Here is a 15,766-nt window from a genome sequence, read left to right as displayed (position 1 = left end):
AGATTCACATTTCTCAATTGAAAACACAAACATCTTCTTCAAATCATGTTCCAACCAGAAACATTCTTAGGAATCCTCCAAAGCAGATGCTATTTGGGAAGAGAAAGCTTCTACTCAAAACGTTTGTTTAAAGATGACTATAAACAGCTTCTATGCAAAACCCACAAACAAGAGCCACAGATTATCACACCTCAATCTGAATGCTTTATTTTTTATTTTATTTTCTCTTAGCTGTGTTAAGGTTCTGGATTTTTAACAGACACTTGCTATCTCTTCACTTTGAAATTTATAAAATTTCTATCCTTAACATTGCCTTTGGCATTCTTAGTCACTCATTAGTATAAATTCAATACCTGACTACAATTTGCGTATGATTTGTCAGAAAACATACAATCAAAATGACTGTTAAATTTGTGCTCATTTTCCTAGGTGTCAACCAGTTTTCTTTCATAAGAGTCACTTTTAAGTCAACCGGTTTCCTGAGTAATTGGACTGAGCCACTAAACAACTTTTAAGTTAAAAACAACATACAGACCAGAAAGATAGAAATCTAAAATCCTTTATCATGTCAAACCTAAAAAGAGAAGTTCTACAGGAACAACTCTTGCATAACTCAGGCAGAAGCTAGGCTCTGTAAAGAGCTAGGATACAGATAGTATATGTTTGGAAGTAATCTCACTTTTGTAGACCTTACAAAAAAGCCATGCCATAAATTAATTACGTGGTATAGGACCATGCTTGATGAGTGACACCAAAATATTATAATGCCATTTGAAAGCCACAAAAGGATATTTTGACTGAAAACATATCATTGTGCGGTCTTCTGGAATTAGAGTTGTTGCACAAAGTTTCTTGCCTATGACCTGCAAATTGGGCAAGCACTATTACCTTGGTAAACTGACACCTCCTTTCAGCATAGCCTCTGATATCACCAAGAGTCCTTTTGGGCTGTCAATTTCCCAATTCCTTGGGGGGGGGGGATCTTGACATAATTTAATTCAAAGACAAATTTGGGCCTCAGACTAAGTTAAAACTTTAGCCATTGAAGGGAAATTTGGACTGTTTTCTTCTTCCTTAAATCATCTTTACCTCATGTTTTTTCAAGAGGCCCAAGAAGTGGGGAAAAATTACAAGTGCTATGCTTCGGAAAATAGCAGGTGAACTGGACTGTCACTAAGAATGTTTCCTATTGTTTCTGTAACAAGTTAGCACAAATTTAGTGGCTTAAAATAACACAAATGTATTAGGTTACAGCTCTGGAGGTCAAAAGTCCAAACTTCACTTCACTAGACTAAAATCTAGGTATTAGCGGGGCTGCAACCCATCTGAAGTCTCTAGAGGAAGGTTCATCTCTTCGCCTTTTCCAGGTCTAGAGATTGCCTGTCATTGGCTCATGGTCTCCTTCAACTTTCAAAGCCAACGACAGCATCACTCTGACCTCTGCTTCCATTGTCACCACTCCTTCTTTGACTCTCCTGCTCCCCTCTTTCACTTATATGAATGCTTGTGACTATATTGGGCCCTCCTGGATAATCCAAAAAACTTTCCTCATCTTAAAGTAAGCTGATTAGCAACATTAATTCCATCTACAACCTTAGTTCTCACTTGCCATGTAATATAGTATATTCATAGGTTACAGGATTTAGGAGATGGTTATCTTTCAGGTCTTTATTCCACCCACCGTAAAGGTCAAGAGGATAATGAAAACTTCACAGTGGTAACTCAAAATAAAGCAACTGTAAACACTGGGGTCTCCAGATGGAATATGTGCTGTTTTAAGGAAACACAGCTACATTTTTATTCCTCTCTATATCACAGGCATATTACTAATAATGTTGGAAACAACAAAACCATGAAATACGGTTATGTGGCTCATATCCCTTATCTGATTGTACAGTCTTTGGATTAAAAATGAGATCTATTCTTTGGTTTTAATTTGGGAACTCATGGCTCCTGGTTTAGAAATGTGCTACTAATGGTGATCATAATCTCTCTCTTAGTATTTGTGTTGCAGTTCTCAAATGTGTGATCCTTAAATGCTACTATGACCTAACATAGCATCCAACAAGTAATCTTCCCACCAGAAAACTTGACGAATTCAAAGGCAGGAGCAAGTACCACCAGAAATTCTATACATTAAGCAGTGGTGCAGATCTGGATGGATCATGTCCCCCGATGATCGTCACCTATCACAATCAATTACTTATTACAGCTAACACTTTATTCATCAAGAATTTCTTCAACATATACTCAAATTTGTGTTACTTTGATTATTTTCATGAATGTGTTTTAATGGTTATTAGTACCTAAAACAGTGCCTGGCACTGATATTCGACAATGAATGGCAGGAATGTAAAAAAAAAAAAAAAATGTTCTTCATGATCCTTCCTCTCCTGTGTCCACCAAACCAGAGCTATCACAATATTATAAATATGGCCTTCCCCCAATCAGCTTAAAGGACCATGAAACCATCCTGCCCATGCTCTAAAGACTAGAAATATTCTCCCTTGACTTTCTTCTTCTAAGGCATTACTAAGATCTGTCAAAGTGGTATTTTCCCTTTGCTGCTGTGAGCCTAATAAATGTAAGTTTGATATGCAATAGGGTTTTCCTGTAGTCATTTGGGGAGTTGGGAGTTGACAGGGGCCAAGTCAGAAAACTACCATCTCATGGTAACCTCACTGCTCCTCTGAGAAAATGCCAGGGGTCCAAGGAACAACCATTATTGTTATCTGCTTTTGAGAACCTCATTAGGTCATGGTCTGTATCCACTGAATTCTCATGCAAATCAAAGCACTGTCAGTCATTCTTGACATGTCAGCATTCCATAGAGGATCTAAAATTTAGGTTCCCAAATGGGAAAAACAAAATGAGGGGGAGTTTAAGTTTCAAATGATATTATCAGATAATGTTATGCCATATATATCATATAATATTATATCATATTTACTTATATTTAAATGTGTATATAATATTTTAAAATTTAATTTCTTAATTTCATCCCATGCCAACACACTAAGAAAGTGATACTGACTAGGGTAAATCTTTTTTAATAAACCTAAAATATATATAACTAATTCATATAGATGAATTCAACTCCTCAATATCTTATTTTACTGAAATACTTATCAATATTTTTAGTTTCTATGAAAAAGACTATGTTTATCTTATCTAATTACGATGTTAGAGCATTTCTCATGGAATGGCAATATCAAAGAGACTTATTGTTTTATCAATTATGCTGAGAATTTTCAGGCCTATTACTATGAATCAGTCCAATATACCATGCACACACTGTCATACTATTTTTACTCACATATCATGGGTTCTGTCATGACTAGTCCAAATTATTATGATTATCAGTCAAGTAATCTAAAATTTAATTCCTCTAAAATATAAAATTGGCCTAATTTATTCATGTTGAATATGTCCCAAAGAATATCTTAACCTAGCACATAATTTTCAGGTTAAGAAAATAACACATGGTTCAAGCTCAAGGTAGAACTGTAAAATGTCCATAACCACTTGAACCGATCCTTTTGATACTACTTATAATCCAACAGAGTAAATTAAGTCAAATTCAGAGAAAGGATACAGAAGCAGTTCTAATGATCTGAATTTTTTCTTATGAAGTTGAAAATTTCAAGATTTTACTCTTGAATACAACATAAAACCAAACACTTAGCTAAGAAAGTAATATTTATGAGTTAAAGCTAAAAGAGTTCCAACTTCAAAAGAATATTTTAATAAATAAAATGTGAAGGCTTGTCAGCAGCACATTGTCTTATTTTTGCTATTACACCCACTTGGAAACATCCTAATCCAATATCTTGACTCATATTTCAATTTGGGCTTTTACTCCACTGCCACTTGATAATTTCTTTCCTTTAGATATACCTAAAATAAGTCCTCTCACTTCCCATTCAAATTAATTTGTTTTAGCAAAGCCTATATTCAAGTTACAAAGGTTCTAAATTGAAAACTAAGGTTTCTCTGTAAAGTCAATCTGGGACAATCTAATCTCAGAGTTGATTTTGATATAGAACAAAAGTGATGATGAAAGAGCAAATGCACAATATATTTTAGACACTAGAGGGAGTGAATAAAGAAATTTGAGGGATGGAATGTTTTTGGTTTGCAACAATTAAAGCAGATCTTTCTTAGAACTCTAGTCAAAATTCAACAATTCACTCTACCAAGGCATGGCCAAACTTGTTATGTAGCAGGAGTGATGACGTGAGTGTCTCACTTAGCACTGGATATTCAAGCATATTTAGGAACCATGTATTCTGCATTGCCTTGCTGTGTGACTTTGTATAAATCATTCAACCTCTCTGGGCCTCAACTCTCTTATATGTTAATTAAAAATAATGCAAAAAATAAATTATAAAGCTACTTGTTCTAAATTTTAAACTGAATCACCAATATTCCTTAAAAAAAGAAGCTGCTGAAATTTCATGCCATGGTTAAGCTTTCTGCAGGCTAACTGCATGATAGCTTCACCGTGTACCTCTGCATCAACTTTGTCAATTTTTAATTAATGTGTAATATTAATAAATATAAATATAAAATAATATTTTCATCTACTGAACATCAAAATAGATGATTAATCTTAGATTCAAGACTTGTTTTCTCAAAGAAGCTTTCTCTGACATCCCCATCACTCTTCTCTATATTAGGAGCATGCACAGCCCTAAGAAAATAGGAGAGCTCACCATCCCTGTGTGTGGTTAAGCAGAGAGGTGCTATAGAAGGAATTGTGTAAGTCACAGAATAGTTCTAAGAGTGAGAATTGGATTTAAATCCCAAAACTACCTAAATTCAAATTTTAGTTACTACCTCTGTGACCTTACACTACTCTCAAAACTTTTAACTCTTCTTTCCTTATTCATAAAATGGAGCTGATCCCAGTCCCAGAAATTTTGCAAGAATTAAATATGATAATGAATTAAATCCTAAACACTAAGCTAGCAAAGAGCAGTCATTTAACACTTGGCAAACAGTATGGTTTTTAAAAGTATATTAGCCAGAAGATTGGCCCCAGATTCTAAAGGTCACCTTCTCAAGGCTCTACGTTTCTTTCCTGCAACCACATAAATATATTTACGTGAAACTAAAATGGATTTTTTCTGGACTTTCCTTGATCTTATCAGAGAGTTAAAAAAAAAAGTTTATATAGCTATGTAATGGCTGCTGCCTGACTTAGAGCAATTGCAAAAATGTTAGACTGTAAAACACCACAGATTATTAAATGAGTTAGAGGAAGTTTTCTAGTTTTAAAAATTTCTGTCTTAGAATCAATGAAATAAGTATCCTTAACCATTCTTGACCTTTTAGGATTGGGAATCTGGTCCCAATTCCTCTTTCCAGGTTTTTCTTTGACTAGACCATTAACTTTCCTGCCTTCACACACACTTTCCCTCTCTTCAAGTGCTCTCCTTCCTCATTAAATCCCACCATCTCCTTGAAGGCTTCTCCCATCATTCTTGCTTCAGAGCACCTGTAATCCTTTATTTATTTCTCTCATGTTGGAGTTAACACTGTTTGCTTTGCATAATGTTTATGTTTCCTTTTGTTTTATCTTCTGTACTAGAGTGCCAGCTTCTGAAAGCACAGAAAGTACTTATTTATTTTTGTTCCCTCGCAGTGCTTTCTATAAGATAGAAACTTGGTATACATTGCCTGATCAGATAAAGGGAACTGTAGCAGTAATATTTACACTTCAATGAATGATAACTTATTTCTAAGAATTTCAGAAATAATCAATTACATAGAGCAAAATTATATTAACTTAAATAATTCTCATGTTAGGTAATGCCATCACAGAGTTACTAATTCAATCAAGTGAAACGAAAACAAGAAATATTCCCCACCCCACTTTTTGACCACTGAAGAAATCCAACACACCCTTATTTCCTGTTGTCAGAAACATCTTCCTTCAAAGTGAAAAAGAACAGTATTTAATGATTGTTATCTTGGCAATAAGATCCTGAACTACATTGAATACTAATAATTTTATGAAGATATTTATAATACTATGACATCCCACATAGTATTGTCAAGAACTGTGAAGGGTCTGAGATATTCAGTATTTGCAAATCAGTCTGTTAATCTGTCACAGTTTCATGGATGCTGACAAGAGACAGAAACCCATGAGTCAAAAACAAAGGAAAGTTTATTACTCAAAGCAATAGCAGCCACCAGAGAATTCTCATTTTTGCTCTAGTTCTCCAAGCCTCAATTCCCATGATACAAAGAGGGTCAATTAAACAGTTGGCTGCAGAAAGAAAATCCTGAGCTTAGGGACCTAAATCTTTTACACTGGGCAGTAAGCACTCCTCTTCATTGCTCTGGAAGGGAAATACTTTCTGTATCTTTCAAGACTGTAAGCAAACTTGCCCTTGATCCAGAGGGAGACCATTTCTCTAACTGCCAAGGCTGTCTGCTCTACACAATCTTGAAAAGATCATGACAGCCCGGCCGGGCGTGGCTCAGCGGTTGAGCGTTGACCTGGGATCCAGGCAATCAGGGTTCGATTCCCGGTCAGGGCACATGCCCGGGTTGCGGGCTCGATCAATGACTCTCTCATCATTGATGTTTCTATCTCTCTCTCTCTCCCTCTCCCTTCCTCTTTCTGAAATCAATAAAGATATATTTAAAAAAGAAAAAAAGAAAAGATCATGAGAATATGGGCAGAAAAGTGAAACACCTCTGGATAATTTTTTCCCAACAAATGTAGCTCAACTCACATCGAAGCAAAGTACCAGGCTCCAAGGTTCACTGGTCTATCAAGTAGAGAAAACAGTCCATTCAATCAGTTCTACAATAATGTGACATACCCACTTCTAAGACGTGCCATACTACAGGGTGTGGCAAAAGTAGGTTTGTTGTCAGTGGAAATCAGGCTCTTCCACTGGATCACGAGGAATGCATTCCAAGGACCCACACACGGGAGATTGTTGTGTGGCAAGATTTATTTGTGATGCAAAATCAAAGGAGTTCCCCTCTTGGGTTCCCAATATCCCATCTCTGTCCATCCCAAAATGGGAAAAGTCCAACTGTGCCTTCAGCAAGGCCAAAACGAAAGCCAGTGTCCAACTCAGTTCTCTGGAGCCAGAGGGGCCTGCTGGGGACCCCAGTTGGCTGTTAGTCCTGCATGCTTGTGTGTTCCTAGGCGAGAGAGCGTGTACAAACGAATGGGCAAGTGTAGGTCACTGAGAAAGAGAGAACACTTCTTTGTTCCCCTGGGGTTTTAACTAGGAGCTTTTTCAAAATAACCTATCAACTTCCCTAGCTTTCGTGTGCTTCTGATGGGTCCAACCCCTAGCCTATGATCACTTTCCCAGGTGAGACGGACAGGCCTCTATGATCAAGCACCTCCCCTTGTGCCATCTTGACTTCTATTGCACATGTGCTTATCTCCCCTTGCTCCCCACCACCCCTCTACTGGAGATGGAAAGGGAAGGGTGTTAATCCCTTTGGAGGGACAATGCTTTGATCCCTGGAGTGTATATGAAGCTGTAGCTTCTTATGCAACAAACAGGCTCATGCTCCCCAGTTGATTATGTTCAATAATGTGTGATTCCCTTTGCTTCCTTTCTTTTATTAATATCTACCTAACTACAGTAACAGGTTTACAATTATCCATATGGAAAATAACACAATAATTAATAAGTAATAATATAAGAATAAATGTTGTTTTGAGTACTCACAGCTGCAAACCTACTCTTGTCCCACCCTGTATGTAAAATTGTGCAATAAATAGAACAGAGCTTAGGAGGGAAATAGTGTTAGGAGCACAACACTTTGTCAATGACACATTAAAAATAACACAAATAGGAATCTTATAAAAACAGTAGCATAACTTTGCACACGTTAAATAGTTAACTAATCTACAAATCTACTAATAAATATGAAACTTTACCTTAAAAAAATTAGTGTTTGCTTGTGGAAGTGAGTGTGGAGAGTTTTCAGTTTTGAGTTACTGTGAAGTGGTGAAAGAGGGGTTATCTGCAATCAGATAGAAAATTATAACAACAGATGTACATGGGTGTGACTCATAAGACACATGGTAAACTGGATAGGTGGTACGTTTGAGGTGTGTGTGTGGGTGCACACATTTTGTGTTTCCCTTGTGACTCAACTGAGTTGTGCGCCACTCTTTGCATTCGCCTAGTGTTTCTCATAAATTAAATCACACATAAAGAAACACAGCATTGTGTTTATTCCCTAATATATCAATCTCAATGGGAAAAACCTTTGCATTTTTCAAGACGGAGTTATAGCAAAACTAACTTTATATGACAGTCTTTTCACTAATAGCACATTGTTCTTATTCATTAAGGCATATTTTCTGCAGACCTCTATTAACGAACATCTTCATTAGCTTAATTCTGAACTAATCATTGCACTCGAAAGTGTATTCATTTTATTGGCTTGTGTTACCAAAATGCAACATAATAATAAAAATCTAGAACAATTTAGTAATTCCTTGTTCATCTTTCTTTGCTGCAATCTCCTGTCTCTCCCAGAGCTAACATTTGTTGTAGTTTCATACACATGGGGAGGTAGGAGTTTTTCTTTTGCATCTATGAGATTATTCAGTGTTTATGTTTCTGAGACTCATTTTTTTTCATTCTGAGATTCAATGTATTGCATAGATATCTCTATTAGGACATCATTCTCACGCACAGCTGTATAATATTCCACGCTGTGAACGCAACAGTAATTACATCAGTTAACTGTTTCTCTATAAACATTCTTGAAAGAGGAAAAAAAAAAGTATGATGCTCACATGTGAATTTTGTGTAGAATGACTTTCTGGAAATTGCATTAATGGGTGAAAGAGTATTCAGTTTTACGTTTTGATAGATATTGGCAAGTTACATAAAATTAAAGCACTATCAAATTACATTATTACTCTTCTCTCCATATCTTTTCCAGCACTGAATATTATCCATCTTTTAATATTTTTGTCAATTTGATAGTGATTGATTTTTAGTCTGTATTTAATATAGTTTATCAGTGAGAATGTAAATTTTGTATCCGTTTGTAGCTACTGCATTTCATCTCTGAATTGTTTGTTATTAGCCACTGCCTGCTTTTGTCATTGTTATTTGGAGGGGGGGAGTATGTTTTCCTAAATTTTTATTTGTGGAAGTTCTTTACATATTATTTCTAACAATCTGCTATCTCTTATTTTTGGAGAGAATAATTCTTTCTAATATGTTTTATATTTTAACTGTGGCATGGTTAACTGCAAAAACCAAAAAATAATTTATTCATATAAAATATTTAAAGTTTTTGTCATAATTTCCCTAATTTAGAGAAGATTCTAAGAATTCATCAGGTATTAGTAAGTGAATGAATAAACTGAGAGAGGGTTGGACATTAAAAATGCAAGGAACGAACAAAAGAGAGAGAAACTGCAAACCCAATAAGGTATAAAATGTCAATGAGGACTGTGAGAGACACATCAGCCTTACAATGCTTTTCCCAGAGGTGAATCCTGTTAAGAGCATTATGACTAAAGCAAAGCTGTTTTGTCGAGAGAAGAGAAGGGCTTCTAATAAGGGGTAACACAAATCTATAAATAACACTGGGATTAGTCTTACAGATGTAAAAAACTGCACAGAGACGTTATTATTAAGTTTAATTATAATATCAGCCCAATGAAAAGGCTACATTTGATGGACACAATAATGTTGTATAAAGTACATAATTTTCCCTGAGAATTTCTATCATCTTACAATTAGTGCCAACAGAAGGTCATATTGTCTTTTCTGGGTGCCCAAACCAAAACTTCCAAGGAGGGAGATGCAATAAAAGTGCTAAAGGTCTTTGGACTCATAATAAGAAAGGAGATCAAGAGAAAACAAATAATACACAGGGTTTGTCTGAAAAATATTCATAGAAAGGATAAAAGGAAAATATTCCACCTTGTTTCATACCTTTAAAATATTCATATATATTTATAACTGTTGGGACCAGTTCTTTATGTAAGTAAATAATAAATCTGAGAGTAATTAAAAATGTTTTCCCAATACGATCACCTGTGTTTGCAAGGTCAGTGTAAAAAAGAGGCCATATTGTGACAATTCAATGATATCTGTCTTCTCAGATTAAGTGGAAAGAAATATGTAACCCACAAGGGGCTGAAACATGCAAGGGGGGGGGGCGATTATAAAACTACTGTCCCTCGAGAACCTGGAAGAATAAGGTATGTATCTCTTGAGGGCACTCCAGAGATGAGAGAAATCCAGTGAATACAAACAGATAGACGCGTGCTCACATTTCTGGGCTCTAAACATTCTGCGTGCATAGCTGGGTTCCATTATTGCACTTAGGCTGCAGGGCAGGGATCTGGGCCGCCTTTGTCTCCCCCAGTAAGAACTGATGCATTTCAAGGCGCTAAGCAGCACTGTCTGAGCATTTGCTCAGCTAATCTTCTGGCAGCGTGTGATGAACGATCTGCCTATTGACTGGCTCAGCAGTTGCTAGCTCCTCCACCCTCACCCCATGTTGATCCTCACTAGTTCCTTTGGGCTGCTCTTTTTTTCCTATAAAAGAAGGGGGTATGAAAAGCTGGCCTTTCTCTTCCCCTCCCCCACGTTACAAGTCTCTCTCCCCTGGCCAGTTCTCCACTCCCTCCTCTCAGTGATTCCTTCTGGAATTTGAAAAATGCTGCCCAATTCTTAGCTTATACTTGGATAATTACTGAATTTCAACCACCTTGAGCTCCCTCCCAAACAAGGGAAGTGTTTCTGCTATATTTCACATCTGTGTGTGTAAAAGAACCAATTTATAACAAATAGGGACATTTTGGAAACATCTGTCATTATTTCATCCAGAGAAAACTTATAATTAACTCTTTGTGTTAGGAGATAAAACAGGGAGTCAGGAAGGTACTGACCTGTGTTCTACTGTGATAATATATGAATATACCAATGGATCCCTTTGCAATAAAGCCCTAAGAGGGGAATACAGAAAATCTCTGGATTTCCTACTTTAAAACTTTTTATTATTTATACTTCTGCAGGAATAAAATAAAAGACGAAATTTGCTGAGACTCAGCATGAATTTATTTTTAACAGAAGGTGTAGGAGAAGCTGTAATATAAAATGTACTTAATTATAATTTTAAAGCTACCAGTACAACACAAAAATATTGCCTTAGACTACAAAAATTGACTTCACTTGTTCATGTAAAGCTGCTCACACCCAACCTCAAGCAAACATGTTCATTTGCTAAGGACAAAGTCAAAAAGGAAATTAGATAATTACTTATGTTTCTACTTTGCCTCATCTTCTGGTCTTAACCACATATAACTACAACACATATAACTCAACCACACATAACCAGTTATATATGCATATAACTACTGTATATCACTGCATATGAATCCAAAATAGAGAAACTAAAACCCTATTCTGGCAGAAAAACACATACCACAAAGGAGTATTTGTACTCATTGGACCCCAATTCCCTCCCCACCTTCCCTCTTTTTCTTTATCTCTCTAAAGAAAATAAACACACAAATATCACCATTGGAGCTAAAATGTTTCAAAGATAAATATACTTCTCCTGCTAATAATACCAGAATATGAGAGCAGGCATTGTTTAAACACACAAGATTTGGGGGCATAGTTGCTTCTCATATATAAGCTCAAAATCTTTAGAGACTGATTCTAGATCATCTCTGCTTCTGCCATATGGGGATTCATACAGACTAGAAATTGCCCTTGGACTGAGAAAATGTATTAGGACCCCTTTATTAGGCAGGTTACTAAGATAATGCTATGGTTACTTTACATTTTGTGCTTAGTCAATAATTTAGGACTGTCTTGGGGCATGTCATAGAGTCACATAAATTTTAAGGAATCAATGAAAAAGGGAGATGAAAATCAAAAGATTGTTGATATAGTTACTATACCTACCATGCTCCCATTGTGCTTTGCTAATCTCATTGTAACAGCACTTACTCGTATTGTATTATAATTTTTCTATAGCTGAATCTATCTGCTGGTAAATTGATCCATTAAATGGCAGCATAAAAGTAGTTTTTATTTTCTCTGACTTTAAACAATCTATGCAATGAGGCAAATTATAAATATATGTGAATATAAATAAATAAAAGTTGTCTTTGCATCCTTAGAGCGTAGTACAATGCCTGCCACATATACAGTAGACAATCAGCTCATTTGATTATAAGAACTAATTTGTGAATAAATATAGAGGAAGGAAGGAAATCAGATCTAATTTAAACTTCATTTGAAATCAAAACTTCTCTTGACCATAATTCTCTTTCAAGTCCCTACCTCTTTTCCTGCCAAACATTTTGCAAGAAATGTCTCCATTTACTATCTCCAAACAGAAGTATTTAAGACAACTGAAGTCTTAACAATTCATATGGTTCCAAAGTGGAAAATAAGAGATTGAAAACAAGTCACTAAACAAAATTTTTAAAAATAATTTAATCATAAAAATATTAATATTTTGTTTAAAGAAATAAGCAAAAGTAGAAAACTTAAAAGCCAGCTACAGAAGAGTCAAGTGCCCAGAAATCCTCATTGAGAGATTTATTGTATTTAAAAATTTTTATTCTGGCTTTTTAACAAATTCCAGTACCAGCATCTTTTCCTAATGATGGTTTATAAAATGTACCTCAATCTCTGAAGAAAATGTTTTTGGGGCCTCGCTTTTCAATTATCATCATCATCCACGGTATGACTCATTTTTTAAAGGTTTCACCCTCTAGATCTCTATCAGAACTTCAAAAACAAATTCAATCCTTTTGTACCACCTTCACTGAAAGACTTTACTCCAGAAAAGTGGAGTAATCTGCAGCACGGTTACTGAAAGCGCACACACTCACACTACAGCACTCTGGGGACATTCCCTACCTGGTGGGTGGGTTTGTCAAGCTTCAAATGAATGGACCCTGGGCTGCTCAGTTTTATTTTTTCATTTAATGGGGTTCTGCTGTTATTCGTGTTTAATGGGCATTTACTATGAAAGTGTAGAGCTATCAACGTCAACGCATCTTGCAAGGGTGGATCAAGTTCTTTGTTCATACTGGTAGACAAAATGTAAGGGAAGACTCCACTTCAACAACATGACACCAGAAAAAACTAGAAATGAGGTCATAGAAAAAAAGTGTTGCAATGACATAAAAGCTTCAAGCCCGCTGCCCTGTAGTTTTGCTACTAATGCTTTGCAAGGTCATCAATGTGTTGGTCTTCAGATTGCTTTAGTATTGAATTAGAAATCTTGAATAGTAGAGGAAAGCCAGGTTCCCTGATTTGTTCTGTTTAAGAATAAGATAAAGATCAGTAACATTTCATGCACAGGATATGAAACCCTGTCAAGACCTAAAGGAAAAAAGGATCACCAAAAACCTAATCTCCAAACACACACTCTTTTATATATCAAAGCTCTAATTCTTGTGGTTTATAAATGGTTAGAAAGCTTTTAAGTGACTTCTTTTTATTATCACAAACATTTCTGCTAATGTGTGAATAGAAAAGTAAAAAAATAAACATAAACCCCCAAATAAGGGAGAAGTGATGAAAAGGGGACACCGTATTGAAAAGACACATCAACCACTATGTCCCACCAACATCTTGATAAATACTGGACCTGAGAGGAGAACACGGATTCAAGTACAAGTAGTTAAAAGTCTACTTTATAAATAGGACTTAAGACATATACTTTCATTCATGGGGAAAAAAGTTAAAACTAAATGGAAGAGAGATTTACACCTGCTTAAAATAATTTTATAGATGACCAGAGCAACCAAAAAGAAAGTGTTCATGAACTAAGTCAAACTGTATCTCATATGGGTTGAAAAGTATGATAGTAAAATAAAGAAACCCACTGGAGGAATGAAAAGCAGGAAAGATTTAAGAGTGCCTGAAAGTGGAGAATAAAAACGTGACAATTCAGAAAGTATCTCTGTACTAAGTTTTCAATATAATATGGTTTATTTATTACTGTTGTTATTATTTTAATACATAAAGAGAATGAACATCAATCTAAAAGTTAAGAGATGAATTCTGGAATCAAACTACCTACGTTTAAATCCAGCTCTACTCAAAAACTTTGTGATCTTTGGCTAATGACCTAACCACTCAGTACCAGTTCATCATCTGTATAATAGAGATTATGCCAGAGCCAAGCTGTGGATAAATTGGGTTAATATGGGTAATGCACTGTACCTGGGCCACAGTAAATGTTTCACAAACCTTCCCTAAGCTTAGCCTCATATTCCCACCTCAGTGCCCCTCGGTAGAACACAGTTCTTGGCTCAGGCCAGTGCCAGGCTTATATGACGCAGTAGAAAACAGAGAAGCCATGCTCCCGTTTATGTGTAGTTCTCAATACATAATGTCACACATTACAGTGTGGCCTGGTGTCCTTCAAATCAGAATGATGTCATAGGTATGAGGTGAAGGCATAACCCCGTTTTCTCTGGTTTTCAAAGAATAAACTCACACAATCATGTTTCACCTGTTTCAAATGCAATTCCTTGAAATTTGAGATTGCTTTTCTCTTTTAAAAGGTGTTTTATTGAATAAAACTCAACCGTTTGTTCCCTGATTGCCATTTCTGAGGCTGCTCTGCCAAGACAACATCATCAATCAATGAGAGAATGTGTCAGCAGGGGGCTTCTCTTCTTCTTCTGAGGGTCTATGATGTTTGTTTTTCAACAGAAAGTGAGCTCTAAGTAAACACAAATTTTTTATTTCCTAGTAAGTGTTTTCAAGTTCTACAGCACCTCTGTTTTCTGACAATGTCAATTTTATTTTGTTTCCCAAGTTGATAGAACAAGAAATAAATCATTTAAAGAACACATTTATTTCTTGCAACAAAATGGTCCAAGGAAATACTGAAAATGTTCAGTAAAGCAAAGCATTTGCTAAATAAATGAAAACTCCACAAGCTAAATAGTGAATACACATATGCATGCATGCCCACAGAAGGCAGAAAGAAGGAAAAAAGTTATAGCAGCCTTAAGATAAAAGTCCATGCCATTATCCATCTCTGTAAAGATTATAAAACAAAAAACAGAATCAGACTCGGTCTCTATTTCCCCAAAACATTGGTTCAGATTTATGTGGCATCTTCTGAAACTTTTCCATGTAATAAGGGTTTATTTATTATTATTGTTGTTATTTTAATAAATAAAGAGGGTCAACATAAATCTAACAGTTAAAACATGAAGCATGATTGTGCTCAAATTCTGCAAAATCCACTTTTAACCAAATTCTAAAATGTTGGTATCAGTTGGAGATCCACAAACATGTGGGAAACAACCTAAGCACATCTAACTACTAATAGAGTAATCCTGTTATTATTTTATGTGTTAATTTAACAACTGCTTCTAAGAATCAGAGACATAAGACCCTCATGTTTCATATGGGCTGTATCCATCATATCACTGACTGTCATTCACACATCCTTCCAAGTCTCTGCAAAGCTGCCAGCAAGTTGAAGTTTTAATGAACACAGTTTAAAGAGCCACAAAATCAAGTGGAAGGTTGGCAACCATCTGTTGAATTTGTGCTCCATAGATAGACAATCCCCACCATTTAGAAACTGAAGAGGATTGTTTTGCCCTGAATGGTGTGAATTTCCTCTCCAGGCAGTCCAAAAGCACAGAGAATGACCACGTTGTACTAGAGAGGCCTGGCCTAAGAGCTTTGAGACCAGAAATAAAATCATACATTGTATTCCTTCTTCGGGAGGTCAGCCTGCTTTATGCACA

The sequence above is a fragment of the Miniopterus natalensis genome, chromosome 5, assembly GCF_054644295.1.
Source record: "Miniopterus natalensis isolate mMinNat1 chromosome 5, mMinNat1.hap1, whole genome shotgun sequence".
NCBI classification, from domain to species: domain Eukaryota; kingdom Metazoa; phylum Chordata; class Mammalia; order Chiroptera; family Miniopteridae; genus Miniopterus; species Miniopterus natalensis.
The sequence above is the reverse complement of the archived record's forward strand: the minus strand, read 5'-3'. Positions refer to the sequence as shown.